The sequence below is a fragment of the Chamaea fasciata genome, unplaced genomic scaffold (assembly GCF_029207755.1).
Source record: "Chamaea fasciata isolate MVZ Bird 193981 ecotype frontalis unplaced genomic scaffold, bChaFas1.0.hap1 SCAF_1, whole genome shotgun sequence".
Classification (NCBI taxonomy): domain Eukaryota; kingdom Metazoa; phylum Chordata; class Aves; order Passeriformes; family Sylviidae; genus Chamaea; species Chamaea fasciata.
Genome location: NW_027094086.1, coordinates 96,310,571 through 96,330,078, shown reverse-complemented (window position 1 = coordinate 96,330,078; position 19,508 = coordinate 96,310,571). Strand labels below are relative to the sequence as shown.

The 19,508-nt window shown below is 40.1% G+C and overlaps 1 long non-coding RNA gene across 1 annotated transcript; it reads left to right on the top strand.

Moving 5' to 3' along the window:
- Positions 1 to 11,881: 11,881 nt before the first annotated feature.
- LOC136293511 (uncharacterized) lies at positions 11,882 to 16,523 on the top strand. Its single transcript, XR_010722164.1, has 3 exons — positions 11,882 to 12,750; positions 15,907 to 15,963; positions 16,284 to 16,523. It is a non-coding gene; the product is annotated as an uncharacterized lncRNA (long non-coding RNA).
- Positions 16,524 to 19,508: the final 2,985 nt, after the last annotated feature.

Genomic DNA, 19,508 nt, shown 5'->3' with positions numbered 1-19,508 from the left:
AAACCAGTTTTCAGTTCAGCTTAAGTTCAATTCACAGCTTGTTATCACACTGACTGCAACTGTCACCCTCCCCTACCTGCAATTAATTGTCTACCTTTTTGCTTTCCAGTTATTCTTTCACCACCTTAACAACCTAAGACACCACAGTTCACCATGTGCACCCGAGACTCCAACCTGCCCCTACAACATCCCCCATACAGTCACAAGCATACAGTGTTTATTTATATATGAGGGCAACTTGGACTCTGGAAATCAAAATGTACTGCTGATAGAACAGGTAGTAAGACATAAATACCAGCGCAGATATTTTTTAACAAAGAAATACCATTTTGCAAGCAAATAAAAAATGCAGTATTTTTCTTAGAACAAGTGATAAAATTCTTTAAAGCTAAACCAAACCAAATTCTGCAGTTTAGTAACCTGAACTACTGTATTCTATTCACTCAACCGTGACAAATTAATCTTTTCCATGGAAAACATGTAGACATACAAAACCTATTAATTGTATAATTCCTGTACCACAACATACAGATGCCCTTATTGCTCTTATTGCTTGCAGGTGCTGCAAGTAGACAGATGTCTTCAGACTAAATGATATGTCTTGTCATAGTAACATTTTGCAGAAAATTTATTATCTTTCTATTACTCTGCCTCTTGAAGGATGGCTGTGTTTGCCTGTCTCTTTGTGACTGAATGAGTTTGTAGAAAATAGAGACCTCCTTAAAGACTTCTTGGTTTATGTGAAGTATCCTCCAAACATCAGGCTGCCTGAACTGAGATTAAGATTTCATTCATGTAAATCAGTGTTCCAGTGAGCTCAGTCTCAGGAAAGCAAGGTGATCCTACAAGGTCATCTAAGTGAAAATTTCTAGCAGAATCAGATGACCTGGAATTCAGACTTCTAGTTGTCCAACTCATGTCATCATTTCGAAGCATTCCAGTCATCGTAAGCTTGTATAGCTTATAATGTACTGCAATGCTTGCTTGCATTATGACCTATGCTAAGACTTCCTCTTCACTGACTGACGTATCTAAATCTGGAAGCAAATACTTCCACAGAGACAGCAACAAACAATTAGCTTCCAAGGTCCCGCAAAGGTCCTCATACAATAGGTTCCAAAACCTACCACAGTCCTCAAAAAAAAAAAAAAAAAATATTTTTACGGTATTGTACAATTCATTTTCATTGACTCACTCAACTTCCTTTAGTCATCAGCTTCTTTTTTAAAGAGACATTTGTAAAGAAAGCAATTAAATTACTAGAAACCACTTACTGCTCCTGAAAAATGGTAGCAGATGGCAGAATTGCCAATTCTTTTTTTTTTCAATATTATATCACCCAAGATCTCTCAAACACAAAAAAACCCCCCATGCTTTATTCAGTTTACTCAAATTTAACCTCAAATACACAATCTCCTGTTAGCACAGGCCCAGCTACCAGGAGGTGACAGTCACTGCGAGTTCAGGAGGCTTCAGCATCCCCTGGTTTCTTTTAAGAAGAACTCTGTGAGGTGGGTGAGAAGAGTGCTTAATATTCTTTCTTTAGGACCTCAATGCACCTAGAATGTGCTACAAACTACAAAAGCATCATGGTAAGTCACCTAATCAAAGCTGGACAGACTACATTTATTCATCCTGGAACACAGCATTTATCAAACACATTTCTGAACAAAATTCTGTGAGATCTTAAAATAATCAGAGTGATCCCAATCCAAAGCAAACTCCTAAAATCTTTAAATGTAGAAGCAACACCAAGGGAAATTCCACTAAAAAAAGATTATAAGCTTATGCCAGATCTGTAGCCCTGGTTCGCACCTGAGATGTTTTGGTTTTCTGAAATTCTTTTCCCAGGGAATTTTCTGTAAACAAGAGAAGTGTTTTTGAAACTGTACTTTGTTTACATTCTTTCCCTAGGAGGGACTTCTTCTTGATGTCCCTCTGGTCTGACCAATGTGATTGAAGAAGTTTGTGTTTGTTTCACCAATCGAATTGGTCTGTGTAGAATAGTTTATAAGGGAGACACATCCCAAAAATAAAGGAGTCATTTTCAGCCTTCTGAAGTTGGAGTCTTGTGTCGTTGTGGTGTACAACAGCATCACCAGGACTCTGATTTAGGTACTGCTAGTTTCTATCTTAATAAGAAATAAATACCCTCAGAGAGACAAAAGGTTCCAAATGACACACATGCACATACAAAACTTTTCAAAATGTTTTCTGGGGTGTGGAAGAGGTAGGGGATTAAATCTCTCTATAACCCTACCAGTGCTATCTTACCTGCAGGATAAGCACCCAAGCAGAATTCTGAGAAAATACAATGCAAAGAAAACCCTCATTCTTTTGGAAAATCTTGACTTAAAAGAACAACTGGAGAGGAGGCAGGGCAACACATGTTCAATAGAGAACAAGCTTACCAGTCTTTAAGATGTTTGGTTGAGAAGCAGAGCATAAAATTTGCTATCACCAGCCCCTTGTCTATTTTCAGGTCACCTAAATGTATATGATCTTTTCTACCCATATTTAAGAGGTCTGAAGTTGAAACAAACAAGAAAAACATGTTAATGAGTGTGAACTATTGTGGACTGTCAATAAATAAAATTTTCCTAAACTCACTAAAGTTTCTACGCAGTAACCAAGTAGTACAGACAATGACAACATCAGACACTGAGACACCGAGGAGGCTCAGAGTGCTACTGAGCAATTTTACTTCCCTCATCCTGCAGAATACATGATGCTGTTCTGGACAATTACTGCAAATTCCTTCAAGAGTTGTGGCTTAGGAGTTGTGCAGCCCTGCTTCCCACCTACATTCTTCTTGCATTCCCTCTATCTAGTCTGGAACTCCATGTCAGAAGACAGAGAAATGCCTTCCTGCGGGCAAGAATGTACAATCTCTCCCCAGTTACAGTCATGTGCGGGCTATAAGCAATTTTCCAAACATAAAAGGGAGGCAGGAACTTGCTATCCCTATATTAGCAAGCTACAACAAGCCAACCTGCAGATGGAAAGGATCAAAGCATCTAAGTCACCTCAAAATTAATCCCCTCCAGGAATGTTCACCACCTCCCATCCACACATACTATATCACTCCAGTCCCTCCCAGAGCAAAATGTCAAAGTCTTTGAAATTAGAATGATTACCCAGAATACTGTTGTGGTTTAACACTGGCCAAATGCCAGGCATCCATGAGAGTCGTTCACTCACCCTCCCCTGCTACAGCTGGGCAGAGGAGAGAAAAAAAATTAGCAAAGGGTTCATGAGCCGAGATAAGGACCGGAAGAAGACACTCCAAGGGCAAAATGGCTCAACTTAGAGGTAACAAGAGGGGTGGAGGTTTTGGTCAATTTGTCACCCCAGACCTTCTTCCACTGCTCAGGGAGAGAAGTCCTCCCCCTGTAAGACCTTGGGGTCCCTTCTCACAGGAAATAGCTCTTTGTGAACTTCTCCAATCTCATGGGCAGCAGTATTCCCAAAATCACTGCAACGTGAGTCCCTCCCACAGGCAAACAGTCCTCCCAAAATTGCTGCAGCATACAGCACTGTTCCACAGGGTGCAGTCCTCCAAGGACAGGCTGCTCCAGCCTGGAAACAGGGACCCCCTCTCTCCACCATGTCTCCCACTGGATCACAGCCTCCCCTAGGCATCCACCGGCACCAGCATAAGCACCTCCCCCACAGGCTACACATGGATCTCTGCATTCGTGGATCCCCATGGGCCACAGAGGCACAGCTGCTTCACCATGATTACCACCATGGCCTGCAGAGGAATCTCAGCTCCAGCACCTGAAGCACCTCCTCCCCCTCCTTCTCTACTGACCTTGGTGTCTCCCTGCTGTTTCCCTCACATGTTCTCACCTCCTCGTCTTCTCTGGATATAAAAACATTGTGCCCCCACTTTGTTTTGATTTTCTTCTTAAATATGTTATCACAGAGGCATTATCTCTAATTGGCCCAGCTTTGGCCAGTGACATATCTATCTTCACACCCATCAGGGATTGGCTCCAGTGGACATGGTGGAAACTTCTAGCAGCTTCTCATAGAAGGCACCTGGGTGATTCCCTGCTACCGAAAACCAGGCCATGCACAACCAACACAACTTTATTCACATTTCAGTCCAGCTCAGCATAACCAAATTTTCTGCATTAAGCAGAATAACTATGTTTTCACAAAATCGCATATCTGCAGGGGTCACAGTCTCACTTAAAAGCACACAGATAAAGGCACTAACCAGGACAACTCAGTCTTTATATGAAGTGTTAATTCACTGAACTAGGGGCTCCCTTCTTCACAACTGAGCACAAGCCATCAGAAAACAATTCTCAAAGATTCTTCTGATTATTTATCAGTTCCTTCTAGCAACCCGTGATCTTGTACCACATGATCGTTGATCATTTTGAATCTATTGTCTTAAACTAGACTGAGAAACAACGTTTCACTCCTGGTTTTCCGCAAAAGTACTGTTCTGTACTTGTGGATTCAAGATGTCACAGCTGAACACAGCCACTCTCCCAATTAGGCCCCAAATCCTCTTTCTTGGTAAGTGATATATCATCTCCTGCAGGCCATAATGAAAGCCGGAGCACCTCATTAAATAGTCTCCAGCTTTCAGGAAACGTCAGTTTGTCGACACACTTTATGACCCTAACATACAAAGAGAACAGCTATTCTCTTTTCACGGCAAAATTAGCATCTGCATTTCAAAATAAAATAGAGTAACAGCATGTATACACACAAGGAACAGTCAGTGTTTCAGTGACACAGAATTCAAAAGTTAAAACTGCATTTTTTTAAATTCATTTTCTGTAAAGTACCTTTGCACAGCAGAGAGAGCAGGTATTAAACAAAAGGATACTCCCAGCAAAAGCTAAAAGATTTTGACATCCTACATTTGCACTTCCTGGGGAATGGAGTTTTAACCGGCTTCTGGCAAAACTCCTCTAGAGGTTCATTTCCTAGATGGAACTATAAATCCCATGATGCACTTTATCAATGCTAACAATAGAACTATTGTGCTTCAGCAAAGCTACTGCTTGGAGCAAAGTCCAGCGCTTATCAAGGCTGGCGGTGGGGGAAGAGGGGAGAAAATATCACAAATTAAGCACATTCCAGAAAGCAGCACAGAAGTAAAAGCAAAATAAATATTAGACTGAAAATGTAGAATTTTTAAGCTACAAAAGGCAAGAACTCTATGGAAGAATATTAAGTGTCAAGCCAGAACCAAACCTATTTCCTCCTCTACCCCATCATTAAGTGTCTTTAAACACATAGGTAATTTAATACAGACAGACAAATCTTAACATAAGATTCAAGCTAACACATTCAAATATACTTTTGGAAGGTAGGCAGCAAAGAAACAGTAGGGCAGCACCAAAATATTTTACATAACCACAGTATATAAGACAGAAAGAAATTAGACAAGTAAAAGAATACTAGCATCCATAAAATACTGCAGAACACAAAAAGCTCTCAAAATAACACAGAACAGCTGGAATCAACTGCAGCAAGGCCACTGCTGACTACCTGCTGAAAGGGAACACCTGCAAGATTTCAAAAAGCACAAAACATGCAACTCCTTTGAAAACAACTACAGAATTGTCAGTCATTTCTTTCCAGTCATAAAGTATGTAAGACTTGCCCATATTTATGTGCTATATTTTACTTATAGATTGAAGATGCACTTCTAAAACATGCATATTGCTGATATTTAAAAGAGCTTTTATTTCAACAAACCATACTCAAAGAGCAAGAGCAGCTAAAATAATAGAATAGCAGGGGTTTTTTTCAAAGCTCATAACCTTGCAGGTAAAAAAAAAAATCCAGTAGTGGGGTTAGACCAGACAAAACAGAGAGAGATTTTAGGAAACGGGCTAATAACAATCTCAGTGGTTCCATTGAAATCTACTAATCTAAACATTTAACACTTAAAATCCAGTCTACTACTAAAAAATCCCTACATTTTCCCCCAGAGTTTGATCTGAAACACCCTAACATACTGAATTCACCACTGGGAATGCCAGGTTTCCCAGAACCTGCAGTAACAGGTTGTACTTGACTTTTCATCTTCCAAATCAAATCCATCTCAACTGAAAATAAAAATAGTCCTAAAGACTGAGTGTGGCTGACAACTACAAGAATAATTGAATGACTGAAAAAAAAGACAGCATGCCTCAAGAATGACTTATTTCTAACTTAGCCAATTACTTTGTGTTCTTAAAGGAAGTGTTTTCAGAGGTTTTTCAAGCACAAATTAAACTGATTACATACTAAAATCGACAGCAATTAATTAAACCACAGGCCTAGGTTCTCATTTCTTGACCACTACAATAGTCTATGTGCTTATTAGTTATAATCAGGTAACAGCTCATTCATCAAAGCCAGAGGGAAGTTTGTTACCAAAATCCAAGCAGCTAAAGTTTCTTCATACATATATAATAAATTTAAAAATGGCAAATCACCCATAACCTGGCAGATATACAATATCAACAATTTGCTAAAAATTACATTTCAATTGCAAACACTACAGAAAAGTTCAGATCCACCAGGTAAACAAAACCTAGCACATATTTTCAGAAAATCAGATGTTCCCAGAAGTACACAATACCCACAAAGATATTCTTTATAGCTACCATTTCCAGGACACTGTTAGAAAAGTATCCCGTAACAAGCCGCTACCACCCATTCATCAAAAGCTTTCATGCACAAAGGCTGTATTTCCATGACTAACTCATTTACAATTAGGGGAAAAGTTACACAGATCATGTCTCCCTCTTCACTAGCCCCATGAGAGGCAGAAAACAAGGATGTTCACAATATTATACAGAACTTAACACTGCTAAAGCGAGGCATTACAAACCACCCAGCTCTGAAAGAAACCTCTAATGGAGTAATCCACTAGCTTGTGGTTGGTATAAAAGAGCCAGGAAAGCCTGACCTGAGAACATCTCAGTCTCTCCTGTGACAGCAACTGCACTTCATACAAAAGCACTGAAGCAGGAAGGGGATAATCTGCATGTACAGCATACAAAGAGGCAAGACTGGAAGACCTCTAAGCCAGTCCACTGTTCTGATGTGGAAGGCTCATCTTCAAGCTCCTTCTCACCTTTTCTTCCAGACTGCAGATGAGCACCCCAAACACAGTGCCGTGGTATCTGTCTCTTCTTGGCTGTCTGAATACTGGATTATTTACCACAAAGGTCTAGTCTCAGATTCCAACACTGGTTTTACCCCCACTTCTTCACAGTGAGTTGCCCTCAATTCCCCCTGTGCTACTAAACTACCAACTTAGCTGTCTAACAGCAGCAAGCTATCTCTGCTAACCACTACAAACACAACCACATCCCCAAAAAAGGAAAAAAAACTTGGTATATTTGAGGATTGAGCTACCAACACTACTGCTGTCAGAGGAATGGAGAAGGCGGATATAGGCATTTCTGCTAAACAAGAAGCAACAGAAGCATCCTGACACAGACCAGCAGCATGAAAGAAGGTGCAGAATGTAGATCACAGTTCTCTGGGCCCTCCTCATCCCCTCCAGGGAACAGGTGGCAAGCCAGATGAAAGTCTCCTCTGGGTCACTTTCAACTACAGCAACTTGCTGAATCACTAAAATAAGAGATATGGAAACCTGAGTGCACAGAAAAAGGCTCAAAATGCACTAATCAAAATGAATAAGGATGATTAGGACACTAAAATGTCCTATTTTGGCAACCAAGAAGCCTTGCAAAAACCTGAAGTTTTTGTCTGCCAAAAAATAAAAGGCGCAACATGCTTTATATGGCCCAAACACTGATAGAGAAAATATTTCAGCAGAGACCCTGGTATCCAACAAGGCAATACTATACAAATAAAAATATCCCTCATCAAATTACACACTAGTGATTTTTTTACCTTATCTTCTCAAAACAATTTTAGTAGTACTAGCTGCAGAAAAAGAATAATTACAGAAAAACCTATGGAAGAAGGAAGGCCACCTATTTTACTTCAACTAAAAAGACAGCTGTAAATACACTTCTGCTGACCAATAATAATGTGCTTACAAAGCACAGAGTCTCAGAAATGGTATGCAAGGTACATAGGGAAGTATGGTACATTGAAAATTTTATATATAGTTTAATGTATATTCTTCCTTGTATTGAGAAGAGCTCAAACTCACATCACAGTATTCTAGTTTCCCCAACTAAAATGATCTCCTTCAAGAAAAACCATAATACAGCATTTTAACTGAAACTAAAATCATGTGTCTACAATAACCTTTTCACTCTGTCTGCAGGCATATAGATTTGACCAGATGGGGAGGAAAAAAGATAGTCTCTACTCTGGTTTTTTTTCGTTTGTTTCAGTGGTTAAGGTTTAAAAGATATCATCACCAAAGTTTTGGTTTTTTCAGTAAATTAATGCAAGACACAAAGTTAAATTTAAAAAGCTAAGCTCTAGAAGTTTCTCCTGAACATATAAAACCTAATAGACTGTTCTCCAAAAACCACCATTCTTTTTCTTTTTCCCCAAATCACAAATAAATACATTCCGAATTGGATTCACATCCTCTTTCTGCCATCCCCAAAGCTAAGACAGTGTCTGTGCAGCTCACAGAACTACAAAGACATAACAGCATCTTCCCTTCCTCTGAGGCTGCTTAATTTCCTCAGATCCTTTTCAGTGGATGCACACTGAAAGCAGCCTGCATCAACACATCTGTTCATTAGATTGCTGCATATCAATCTGCCACCTTATGCCTCAAGCAATTAATTATCTCAATTCTGTTATCACACAGGTCTGTACCTGCAGGGTAATTAAACAGTAGCATGGTGGCATGGGCAAGATGAGAGAGGGAGTAATGAGCAAAAGAAAAAAGAAAGGTGGACACCTAAACCCTGTGAAGCAAGGCAATGTTAATTTCCTGTCACTGGCAGATCACTACAAGAGACCCTGCAGACTGTGAAAATTCTGGCTTAATATATGAAGCACAGAAAAGCTACACTCTTTTCCAGAAGTTAACTAGTCCTGACTATGCAAATCCAGTTATATTCCTAAACTGTGAAAAAAAAATAGCAACTTTAAAAGCACAGTTACACTGTGAAATGCATCAATACAGAAGACTACCAAATCAAGTGGGATGAAAGGGTGAGGGGGCACTTACATGCATTAAGTGTATTACCATTATCACTGCAGACTCCCTCACACTACTGTAAACACAAGAAAACCTAAGACTCACATTTATCAGAAACAGCAGCCTGTTCTATCCCAAGGAGTAAAATATGACATTGCAGGCTGTATTTCTGAAACTCAGTTTTTATTCAACACCAAATGGCAGACTTCACTTTGGGGACATTTACCTGCCAAAACCTTTAATAGCTTTGATATTTCCCAGATGTTTGCTTTCCCTACCCCTCAGTAAAATAATTTGCTGACAAACACCTGCAAGTACTTACACAGGAATCCCTGTTACAGGCCTGCTGTGTAAGAAATAACTAAGCAGGAACCAAACTTCCAAAGAGGCTATCCAGTCACCTGGTTTACTTCTCACCTTCTACCCACAAAGGTACTACTAAGACCAGGAGAAACAACAGAACAAAAAAATCCAAAACCCAGTCCAACCAAAACAAAACTTTAAAAAAAAAATTAAAAAAAACCCAAACAAAACAAAACAAAAAAAAAAACCCTGAATCACTTCATTCTCTGTCTCCCACCTCACCTATCATACATATTCCTTCTCAGCTGGAGAGTCAATCAAGAGATGTTTTCCAAGAAACTCTTCAGCAATAGCTCAGGTATAGCTGATACATAGACTCTCATTACGATATGGTAACTTCTGGTTACTTTCGGTCCTGTATTTGAGCCCTCTGCAGGGAGGCACAAGAACTAAGGTTAACTTGACCTGCAAAGGTTCTTTTCTAGGCTTCACTTCCTTGTTGCTGGTTAGGTTTAGCCTATAGATCCACACTTAGTGCTAAAAATGTCGGACATTTCCAGATGGTTAACAACAAGAATTGCTCTACAGTGCCATTTCACTCAAACAATATGTTTTCACTCTCAAATAATCAACATGAGTACCTTACTTAACAAATAAACACTTCAATTGCAGCCTTCCTAATTTTGCTCAACACCAGATGTCAATGCCAGTGTCAAGATTAGGACAAACTGAACCATGCAATATTTTAAGTTGCACTGAAAGGGCAAAACTGTGGCAAATAAATAAAGCTGTAAATTTCTGACAAGTTTTGTGAAGCTGATACATAAGGCACGTTCACTGCTGATTACTACAGGAGAAAATGTATATTTTCAATAGGTACTCAGTAAGGATCAGAAAATACTTCCAAAATGCAAATGAGTTAACAATCCTGTTCTTCATCTGGCAACCAGGAAAACACCACTAGACATTCTCACCAGGAATAAAACTGAACTGTAAGCCCTAAAATTAAATGCTAACCAATTATTAAGTTTCTATAGTATTTTTACTGACTTCTAAAATAATTTCCTTATATTGGTTTCCCTTCATTACACTTGTTCTGCAATTTCAGAACTGCTCTATTTCAGTTATCATCTCTCTTTTTGTTAAAGAGTATATTTTAGGAGACACATAGGCAATTATATAACAAGGTTTTACCCAAATAAGTGCCACCCATCTCTGACAAAGACCAACTCATTCTCTGCTATTATGGTCACTTCCAGAGAAGGAAAGTCAGCCAAAAGAGATTAAGAGACTCCCCATCAACTTTATCTAATGCAAAAGAAATTGCTGTATTTTTCCAATATTCTGGATTATTATATCTCTGTGTCAGTGGTATCTTCTGATCTGCTAGCCATAGAGCTTATAGTCAGATGCAGATAAGCCTGAGGAATGGACTCACATGCCACCCTGCAAGCAGCCCAGAGAGAGAAAGAAGAAGATCCCTTTTGTGGATTCCGTGTTCCAGGTATAAATATTTTCTGAATAACCAGAAAACAAGAACAGGCCAAAGAAGGTAATGTCAATGGTGATGATATCTCAAAATATCACAGCTGTTTTAGTAAAACAAAGTGTGACCTGCAGAAAGATACTTTGGATTACATCAGAGATTGCAAGGAACACTGATTAATCTACTTGTTGCCACTGCCTTCTCTAAATAAAAATTCCCTGGGACACACACAATCTAAGCTGGATCATGTAATGTTTTAACTTGAATCATAGAAAATGCTCAGCAATGCAGCCCTGATTCATGAGTACATTTACTTCCAATAAATTACATCATTAATTAAACCTTCCAAAATACATTTGGTGTTAGAAATAATCGATTTAGTTACACACACACACACACACAAAAAAAAAGCAGCCAATTCTGGCTATGGAGGATGAAAAACCCACGACTTTCATACTTTCAATACCTCAGAGGTTCTCTTTCACAGCTTCAAACTCATCAGAAATCTCAGTTTACGCAAGTCCTGCTTAGCCTAGACTAACTAGCTGTTTCTTTTAAAAATTAGCCAGCTTAAGACAAGTAATTAGTCGAAGTAGAGCAGCATACAGAAATTTCCTATAAATATCACATAAAATAGTACCAAAGCCCTTGTCGCTCTCGCTACTGTTTCATTTCATACCTAGTAGAAAGTAAACACTGCAATTACAAATGTAATAACTACCACCAAGCACTTCTCAGCATAAAAAAAAAAAAAAAGGCTGTTAAACATATAAGCAGCATTCCAAAATAAAAAAAATCAAGTTAATCCTAGGCTTGGAAATTTGACTATTGGTTAAGGTGCAACTCCTTAACATTCAGGAGACCACCCTACATGGAGGATCACAGCTGTGGAGCCTGAGCCATCCAGCCTGAGCTATTGGCCAGCACCAATGCCACAAGCTGTTTAAAACCTAGACGTTTGTCAGAGGACACACAAAGATCCTGAATCTCGATCCTCAGTAAGGATAATTTATCTTAAAAAGGCACCAGAAAGCTTCGAGCAGCTGGAAATTTTAGCCAGTGATGGCAAGACACTGCCAACAGTTTAGAAAAGCTGGGAATCGGAAGATCTGGGTGAGTACCAAAAACACCACCATTTATCATACACATTAACAGATGTGCTGCAGGGCAGCCTCAGCAAGGGCTGCCTGTGGACGGCGACCGCAGGAGCCAGCCGTGTGGACGGGAGTTCCACGCTGGCTGACGAACCTCGGCCCCAGACCGGGAGTCCTCCTGCCTGACAAACCTACAGGTTGAAGAAACTTTCTAAGAGAGAAGCGCGTGCCTGGCCACTATAAGTTGCCCAGCATGGAGAGAGCTAGCCTGACGACGGAGATACGGCAGTGCCTTCCCGCCCCCTCGGCCGGAGCCTGCCTGCAGATGGCACAGCCCTCAGCCTCGGCGCCATCCTGCCTTCCTAGTGGCAATGGCTCCACCACTTCTACCCTCCCGGTAATATGGACTCGCCAACACTGTCCCAGTGGACGGCGCTTCCAATCCTCTGGACTGCCTGAGCCCCCGCCTGGCCCCACCACCGGGAACTGCGCCCTTCCCGCCCTAACACGCTCCGGGGCGAGCGCGCAGAGCCTCGTCGCCCGGTAGCGGCGACTGTGGGGCCACCGCATCTCCTCAGTCCCCTCTGCGGCGGCCCCGCGGCCCGCCGAAGGGCCTCCTTCACCTCCCGCCGCCGGATCTCCTCCGCTTCACTACGAACAAAGCCCCGTGCGGCCGGGCGCGTTCTTATTCACGTGGATTACGATGACCTACAAAGTTTACCTAGTTTTTCCGGCTCCGCGACTGCACAAGGGGGACTCGGCCGGTGAGTGGGAGCAGAAATCCCCCTCCCCCAGCGCCACACACCCTTGTTTTTATTTCATGCGCTACCTCCCGCCGTAAGAAGCCTCCAGCGTCTCGATCAAGGCTGAGGAGGAGGCGGGGAAGAGGCGCGTGGCACTGCTCCCGGCTTGGGGCGGGGGGATGCGGGGCAGCCTTGCCGTCCCTCGCTGCCCCTCACCCTGAGGCGGTGACACCAGCCCCCTCCTCTGACCTGCTACCTGGCGCCATCTCCCCGCGGCAGCCTGACTGCCTTGTTCGGAAGACTGGTATGCTTACGGAGGGGGATCTTCAGGCCAGGAGAGCGCCGCCACCCCTAAGGCTCTGCATGGCTGGGCTTTCTTCCCTGTACCCCGGCGGCTTTGAGCTTAAGTGCAAGGCTAGGAGCTGCGGCTTCTGGAACAAGAGCATTTACCTCTCTTCGGGACGGCTTGGCGTGGCTGCCGGCAGAGGAGTGAGGCTAACACCCATGAGCAGCCACATGCAAAGCGGCCACAGTAATTAGACCAAAATCAATTTGGTGCCGAAAGGTCTGCACTCTCAGCATGGCACCAGAGATGCAAAGATGATCCCTGAAATCACTGCTTAGATGCTGCCTAAGGCTGTAGATTCCCTGAGTGCGTATGTTTATGCAAGTACAGTTCTTTACTGCACTGATATTTATGCTATTTGCACACCAATAATTACCTTCCCCTTGAAGTATCTCAAGAAAGGGCAGCTCCATACCTGGAGTCCCTGCAGGACACGCGCACACACGGCGCTGTTCTCTGTACCTGCTGGCTCACAGCTGCTGCCACTTGGATAAGGAGTAACTTCCGTGATGTAACATAGCCAAAGACAAGGGTAGGGTGGAAACAGAAGTACTACTGTCTTTTTGCTCCACATTTCAGAAAGCAGAAGTTTTACCCCAGATAAAAAAAAAAAAAAAAAAAAAAAAAAAAAAAAAAAAAAAAAAAAAAGTTCTTGTCTTTCCTTTGGTGTAGAATTTCACCCCCATAGGTACCCTGAAATTTAGCTGAAACAGGTATAACTTGAGGCCATTCTTTGCATACGTACATATATATATATATATATATAAAATCAAATATTTACTAAAGCAAAAGGGAATTTAATTAATAGGATTGGGTTTGCTAACACACACCACACTATCAGATGCTAACTGAGGCCTCTCTTGAGGTGAATGCATATTACTAGTGACAAAGAAAAGAATTTGAACATGCTTCATATGACTAGGATCCAATTGTAAACAGTGTCCACACTGATATGACCTTGTTGTAGCTTGTTTTCCAGAAACAAGCTCATAGAAGTGATAAGCCAAAATAAACACCTTACTTTATTACTCTTAGAGGCTAGATTTACAGCCAGCCTATTCTAGCACTATGCACTTCTCCTGGCTGATTTAGGCAATACAGTTGTTAATATTTGCAATTCCATTGCATTGAGGACAAACGACCACCAAGAAACAGATATCTCTAGAGATCCCTGAGATGGGTTTCAAAGTTCAAAGCTTAGTCTGCTTTTTACAATGCTTCATATTACGGGAATAGGCAGTCAAAGTGTCTGCAACACAACAAAACAAAAGCAGAATTACAGTCACCTTCTGGCTTTCAAGCAAAAGTTTCAAAACTTGACCTCCAAGGAAAGAAGGTAGAAATTACTACATTTTTTAAAATTTAAACTATCATGATTTAGCACTCTGACACATGGTTTTGAAATGCTTGCACTTAGGCAAACTTAGGCAACTTCACCTATATGCAAATACCAGCTTATTGATGCACATATTTTACATTTGACATTAGCCAAAGAAAAAGCATATTTTTGCACAACATCTGCAATGTGAAGGCTCAGTGCAGGAAGTTCAGTGTGTAAGGTTAATACTACACTGTTAGCCTAGCATAAATGTTCTTTACATTTTATAGTATGTCTGTTGTAAATAATATCTTCTTATATATTTACAGCTGTAATTATCACCTCTGTATTGTGCATTCCTCCCTTCACTGGTTTTTTCGTAGGAATGGAGAAGGATAGGAAAGGAGAAAATCTGTGTCTGTGTTTTAAGGAGGTTTTTGAACCTGCCTAGAGATGTTGCCAGTGAGCATGTTAAACATTCATCTCAGACACAAACTTGCTGAGTCAAGGAATCTGTTGTGTACTGTGCTAACCTGCTATCAAAATAGTCTTGCCTTCTACTTTAATGACACTATTAAATATTCTGAAGAATGGAGTAAGGGTAGTTATGGTAGTGACTCATACCTTTTATACACTGGGTTACCACTTGCTCTGTTGTGCTTTATTCTTACTGTTTTCTACAGAAGCAACCAAATTTGAGTAATGTATCAGGTGAATAAATAAAGTTTTTGTATCAGAAGGAAGAGGGGTTGTTTGGTCAGTTATTGCTGTGTTGAAACTAACCATCTATTCTTAATAGCAACCAAGAACTTGGACAGAAAATTCTGCAGAAATCAGGGCACAGAGATATTATTTCAGTCCTATTGCTATTTTGCTTAAATAACACAAATACAAACCAGAACAGTAGTCTTTCATGTGCATAAAATACATACAGTGATGGTATATGCTATATTTATAACCACTCATAAGGCATATATATAGAGATCACATTTCCATCAAGAGTACTTGATAGATACCAAGTTTCCCTTGAGCAAGTCTCCTAAAACTTGGTACACTCTTTCAAACTAGGGTATTTAATATAAATTTGTAATTTGACTTCAATGTTAGAGATCACTAACTCTAACTAGTTCCAAATGTAACATAAACAGTATCATAAGAATTTACAGTGTTTCGTAAATGTCTCTCCAGCAGCTCTTTATTGTGGCATGAACAACCACCACATTTTTATTTGCAACAAGAAAAAAAGCACAGTTCTCTGATAACGGGTTTTATTGTTTCTTTCCATTTTTAGAAAAACAAATCCTTATAGCTGCAGTGTAGTACAAGTAGTAATAATCTCATTTGTGTACTGATGATAGAACTGGTGATGTGTAAGGTTCCTTACAACCCACACCATTCTATGATTTATGAATTGCCCCTGCATATGTCAGCTTTGGGCACTAAGTCACCATTTCATGAATTTTCAAGCTACCAAACCAACTGACCATATTTAACCCCATGTTCTGTGTTCTAGGAATGAACCCACCTGACCTGTTTTCCATCACTGACTTACTGCTACAGAAGATACATGGTAATGTGGTGGTTAAAAAGCTAACCTTAAGTCTGCTGACTTATCAAACACACCCATGATTGTGTCACAAGTGCAGCAATGAAACATCAATCTGCATTAACCTTCTAAAATGTTCATTTGGTACAAAATCTCCAAACTCTGAATAACTTCAATCCATACCTACAGTGTGCTGCAGAAAAATTTATCAATTATCTGATTCTTATTGGTACTTTGATTCTTTAATAAAGAATGGACAAGAACAAGAATCTTGCACAGTATTTATAATATTTTCTCCCTGTACTGTTTTATCATGTTCCTAATAAATGATTACATTTTTGCAGGTTATCAGCTTTCAAGGCAAGCCGTTGTAAATGCACGTCTACGTCACCCACTACAAGATAGTATAGGCATGCTGAAAATAATTGTACGGGATTATGCAGTTTTAAGGTTGGCTCATTTATATTGTCATGATACAATTAGCACTATACGTGTATTCATGTAATCCAATACTTGATGCCCTGTGATATAACAAAAAAATGTCTGGTAGTTTACTATTCCAGTAAACATTTTGCTATTCTCCAGTTTCCTAGAACTACTCATTTTTTTTATTTTTTTTTCCTTGCAATAAGTAGCATTAAGAAACTAAAGAGAAACACTGCAATTGGCAAGTTTAAAAATAAAATTCTGAAGGCTGCAGAAAAGCCTCTAATATATTGTGTAATTGATGCTTTTTTAACATATACTAGCACAACTGTAGCCCAAAAAAAAACACCCACCAACTCCAGAAGTGCTTTCGAGGAAAGTCTGGTGATACTGAGTGAGTGGAGTTGTGTTATTTGATACAGAGGAAAGAGAACTAAATAAAAAGTAAAACAGTTCCTGCTTTTTACTCTTCACAAAACTCAAATCAGTTCTCTCATAGGACTCAAACAGACGTTCCTCACACAGGGATCAATTGCACAGTTCTTCAACTCCTGTGATGGGAGGCAATTGAATCAAATGCCATGTATCATATACTTAGTGCAACATGACTGGAAATTTAGTGCAGAACATGCAAAAGTTTCTGTAACTGGCTACATAAAGTTGAAAAAAAAAAAAAACCATAACAGAGTACTTAAAGCATGATGTTGCAACATGCCTCCTCAAATCTCAGTGCATTGCTCCATGTATTCTAGGCATTGGTGACTGCTGGGGTTTTTTGATGGCACAGGAGCTTCAAAATCATATATTTCTCTTCCTCCACCTCCCTTTTTCATACAGTGAAACAGGGCCCAACAGAACAATCTGTAGAGATACCATCTCTGAGACAGGATCTGCTGTACATGTTGAGTGTCTATGAATAACATTAGTATTGTGTGTACACTAGATATTAGTGGAGATGGGAGGATTTTCTTTAACTGAAGATAAAGCAAGCTTTCTTCAAGCCTGTGCAGAGCATCCTACCTCCTAGTTACAGTTCAGAAGTATCAGCTACCAATTATCAGTGAAGTCATACAACACCTCATAGATGAGTAGCCATGAGTTTACATGTCCATTTAAAACTTTCATGGACTGCAGGTTAGCCACCACTGTTTTCTGGAATATGGAGACAGACAACTCAGGTTCCAGCCGTTAATTTGACATTGAGATTCTTTAGATAAGGGTAGATAGAGCCACACTCTTTAAATACCTGTTGTGGTTTAGGAGTGGTATTCCCCAATTTAGTGTTCCCACCAAAACCCAGGCACTGCTCTACGCGGTCCCACTCCCCCTCTTCATCTGGCAGCTGGAGAGAACTGGAGGCACAAAAATAAATATCAAATAAGAAAAATTACTGCAGACAGCAATGAAATAAGAAAACAAACTGTAACAATGCTAATAACAAAAGTATACAAAATAGAGAGTGCTTCAGAGAATTCCTTCCCATATCCTAGGTAATGAGGTGGTGTTGAATAACCTCATGCCCTCTCTTGCCTACTGGAAAAATTAGCCCTGTCCTAGCTGGAACCAGGACAATACTATAAACAGGAAATTTATTTAATGAAATGCAATAATAATTATCCCTTCTTTTACATATTACAGAGACATGGCATAGTATGACATGTCTCTGTGATATGTAAAACCAATGGCTGTGCCCCAGGGAGCCAAAATTTTTGTCCAGTGATTCAACTCTTGCTGCTTTTTACAACTCTACATAACATCTCCAGTTTAAGGAAGATCCCTAAACTTTCAATATAATGTCAGCTGTACAAAAATCTTTAAAGACTTCAATGGCTCATCTATGATTCACATAAATCATAGGTCTGGCAGTTACTCTTCTCAGGGAATATGATGTCTTTGATGTCTTCTTTTTAATTCTTAATGACATGATTCAAAGAATAGACCCCACAGAGTAGAATCTAACCTGAAAATATATATTATGAAAGGGGGATGCAGCAAGACCAAATATTTTTATCAAACAGCTTCATGTGAGTTGAGACATGTCTGCCTCCAGGCTCCAGGTACCCAATTCTATTTCAAACTCCTGTATCCTTTCCTCTCCACTCCAGTTTATAAATCAAAAGGGGTTTTTTCTCCCTAGCTTGAATCATATGGGGAGAAAGGAAGATGCAAATTTTGAGTTTGGTGTGAGCTTATGCTGTCCAATAACATCGGAAGTGTTGCAAAACCATAACTGTAGCCACGTGAATTAGGAAAATGCATTCAATTTGCTATAATAAAATAAAACAGAGGAACAACATTGCCCTGAGTGAACACGAGACACAAATCAGCCTGTTATATTTTCCCAGAGCTTACATTCAACTCTGCTTGACAAACCGAAACTCTAACTGTTGAATTGTCACTGTTTTAGCACAGTGACAATTATAATGCACATGGAAATCACATTATCTACTTAATCAATACCAAACCTCAGCGTAGTATCCAGTCAAGAAAAATCTAGGATAAAACACAATGAAAGACTTCATTGAAATCCGTTATAGGGATGGAGAATGTTTAAATAATTTCACTGCATCTTTGGTGCTCAAATTGTCTCATGGTTCTCACTGAAGTCAATTAAAACAAAACAAAACAAAACAAAAACAAAAACAAAACAAAAAAAAAAAAAAAAAAACAAAAAAAAAAAAAAAAAAAAAAAAAACCAAAAACAACAACAAAAAAAAAAAAACCCACCACCACCAGAAACCTTCTTAGAATTTGTCATTTCCTGTAGAAGTTTCTGAAAAGTTGCTTTCTGCCTACCTGTTAGATTATGCCAGTCTTACACATGTAGAGATACTGGTAAGTTATTTATGATAAGTGGCAGGAAGCACTAGTATGAGCTCTTTCTAGGTTCACTCAGCCACCTGTAAAAGCCCTTCACTTCTTGAGCAGAGCTTAGGAACCACTTATTGGTGTTGTCCCACACTTTTTGCCCGTTTATGTTGGCACAGCTTTGTGCCACAGACTTACTTTGCACTGGTCTACAGGGTGTCTTTTGCCACTTTAGCCATCTCACCTGTTCAAACAACATGTACCACACACAGAGAATTCCCTTCTGCTGGGAGGCCTCCATCTCCACTGAGGCTTTGTCACCAGTGCTCCATCAG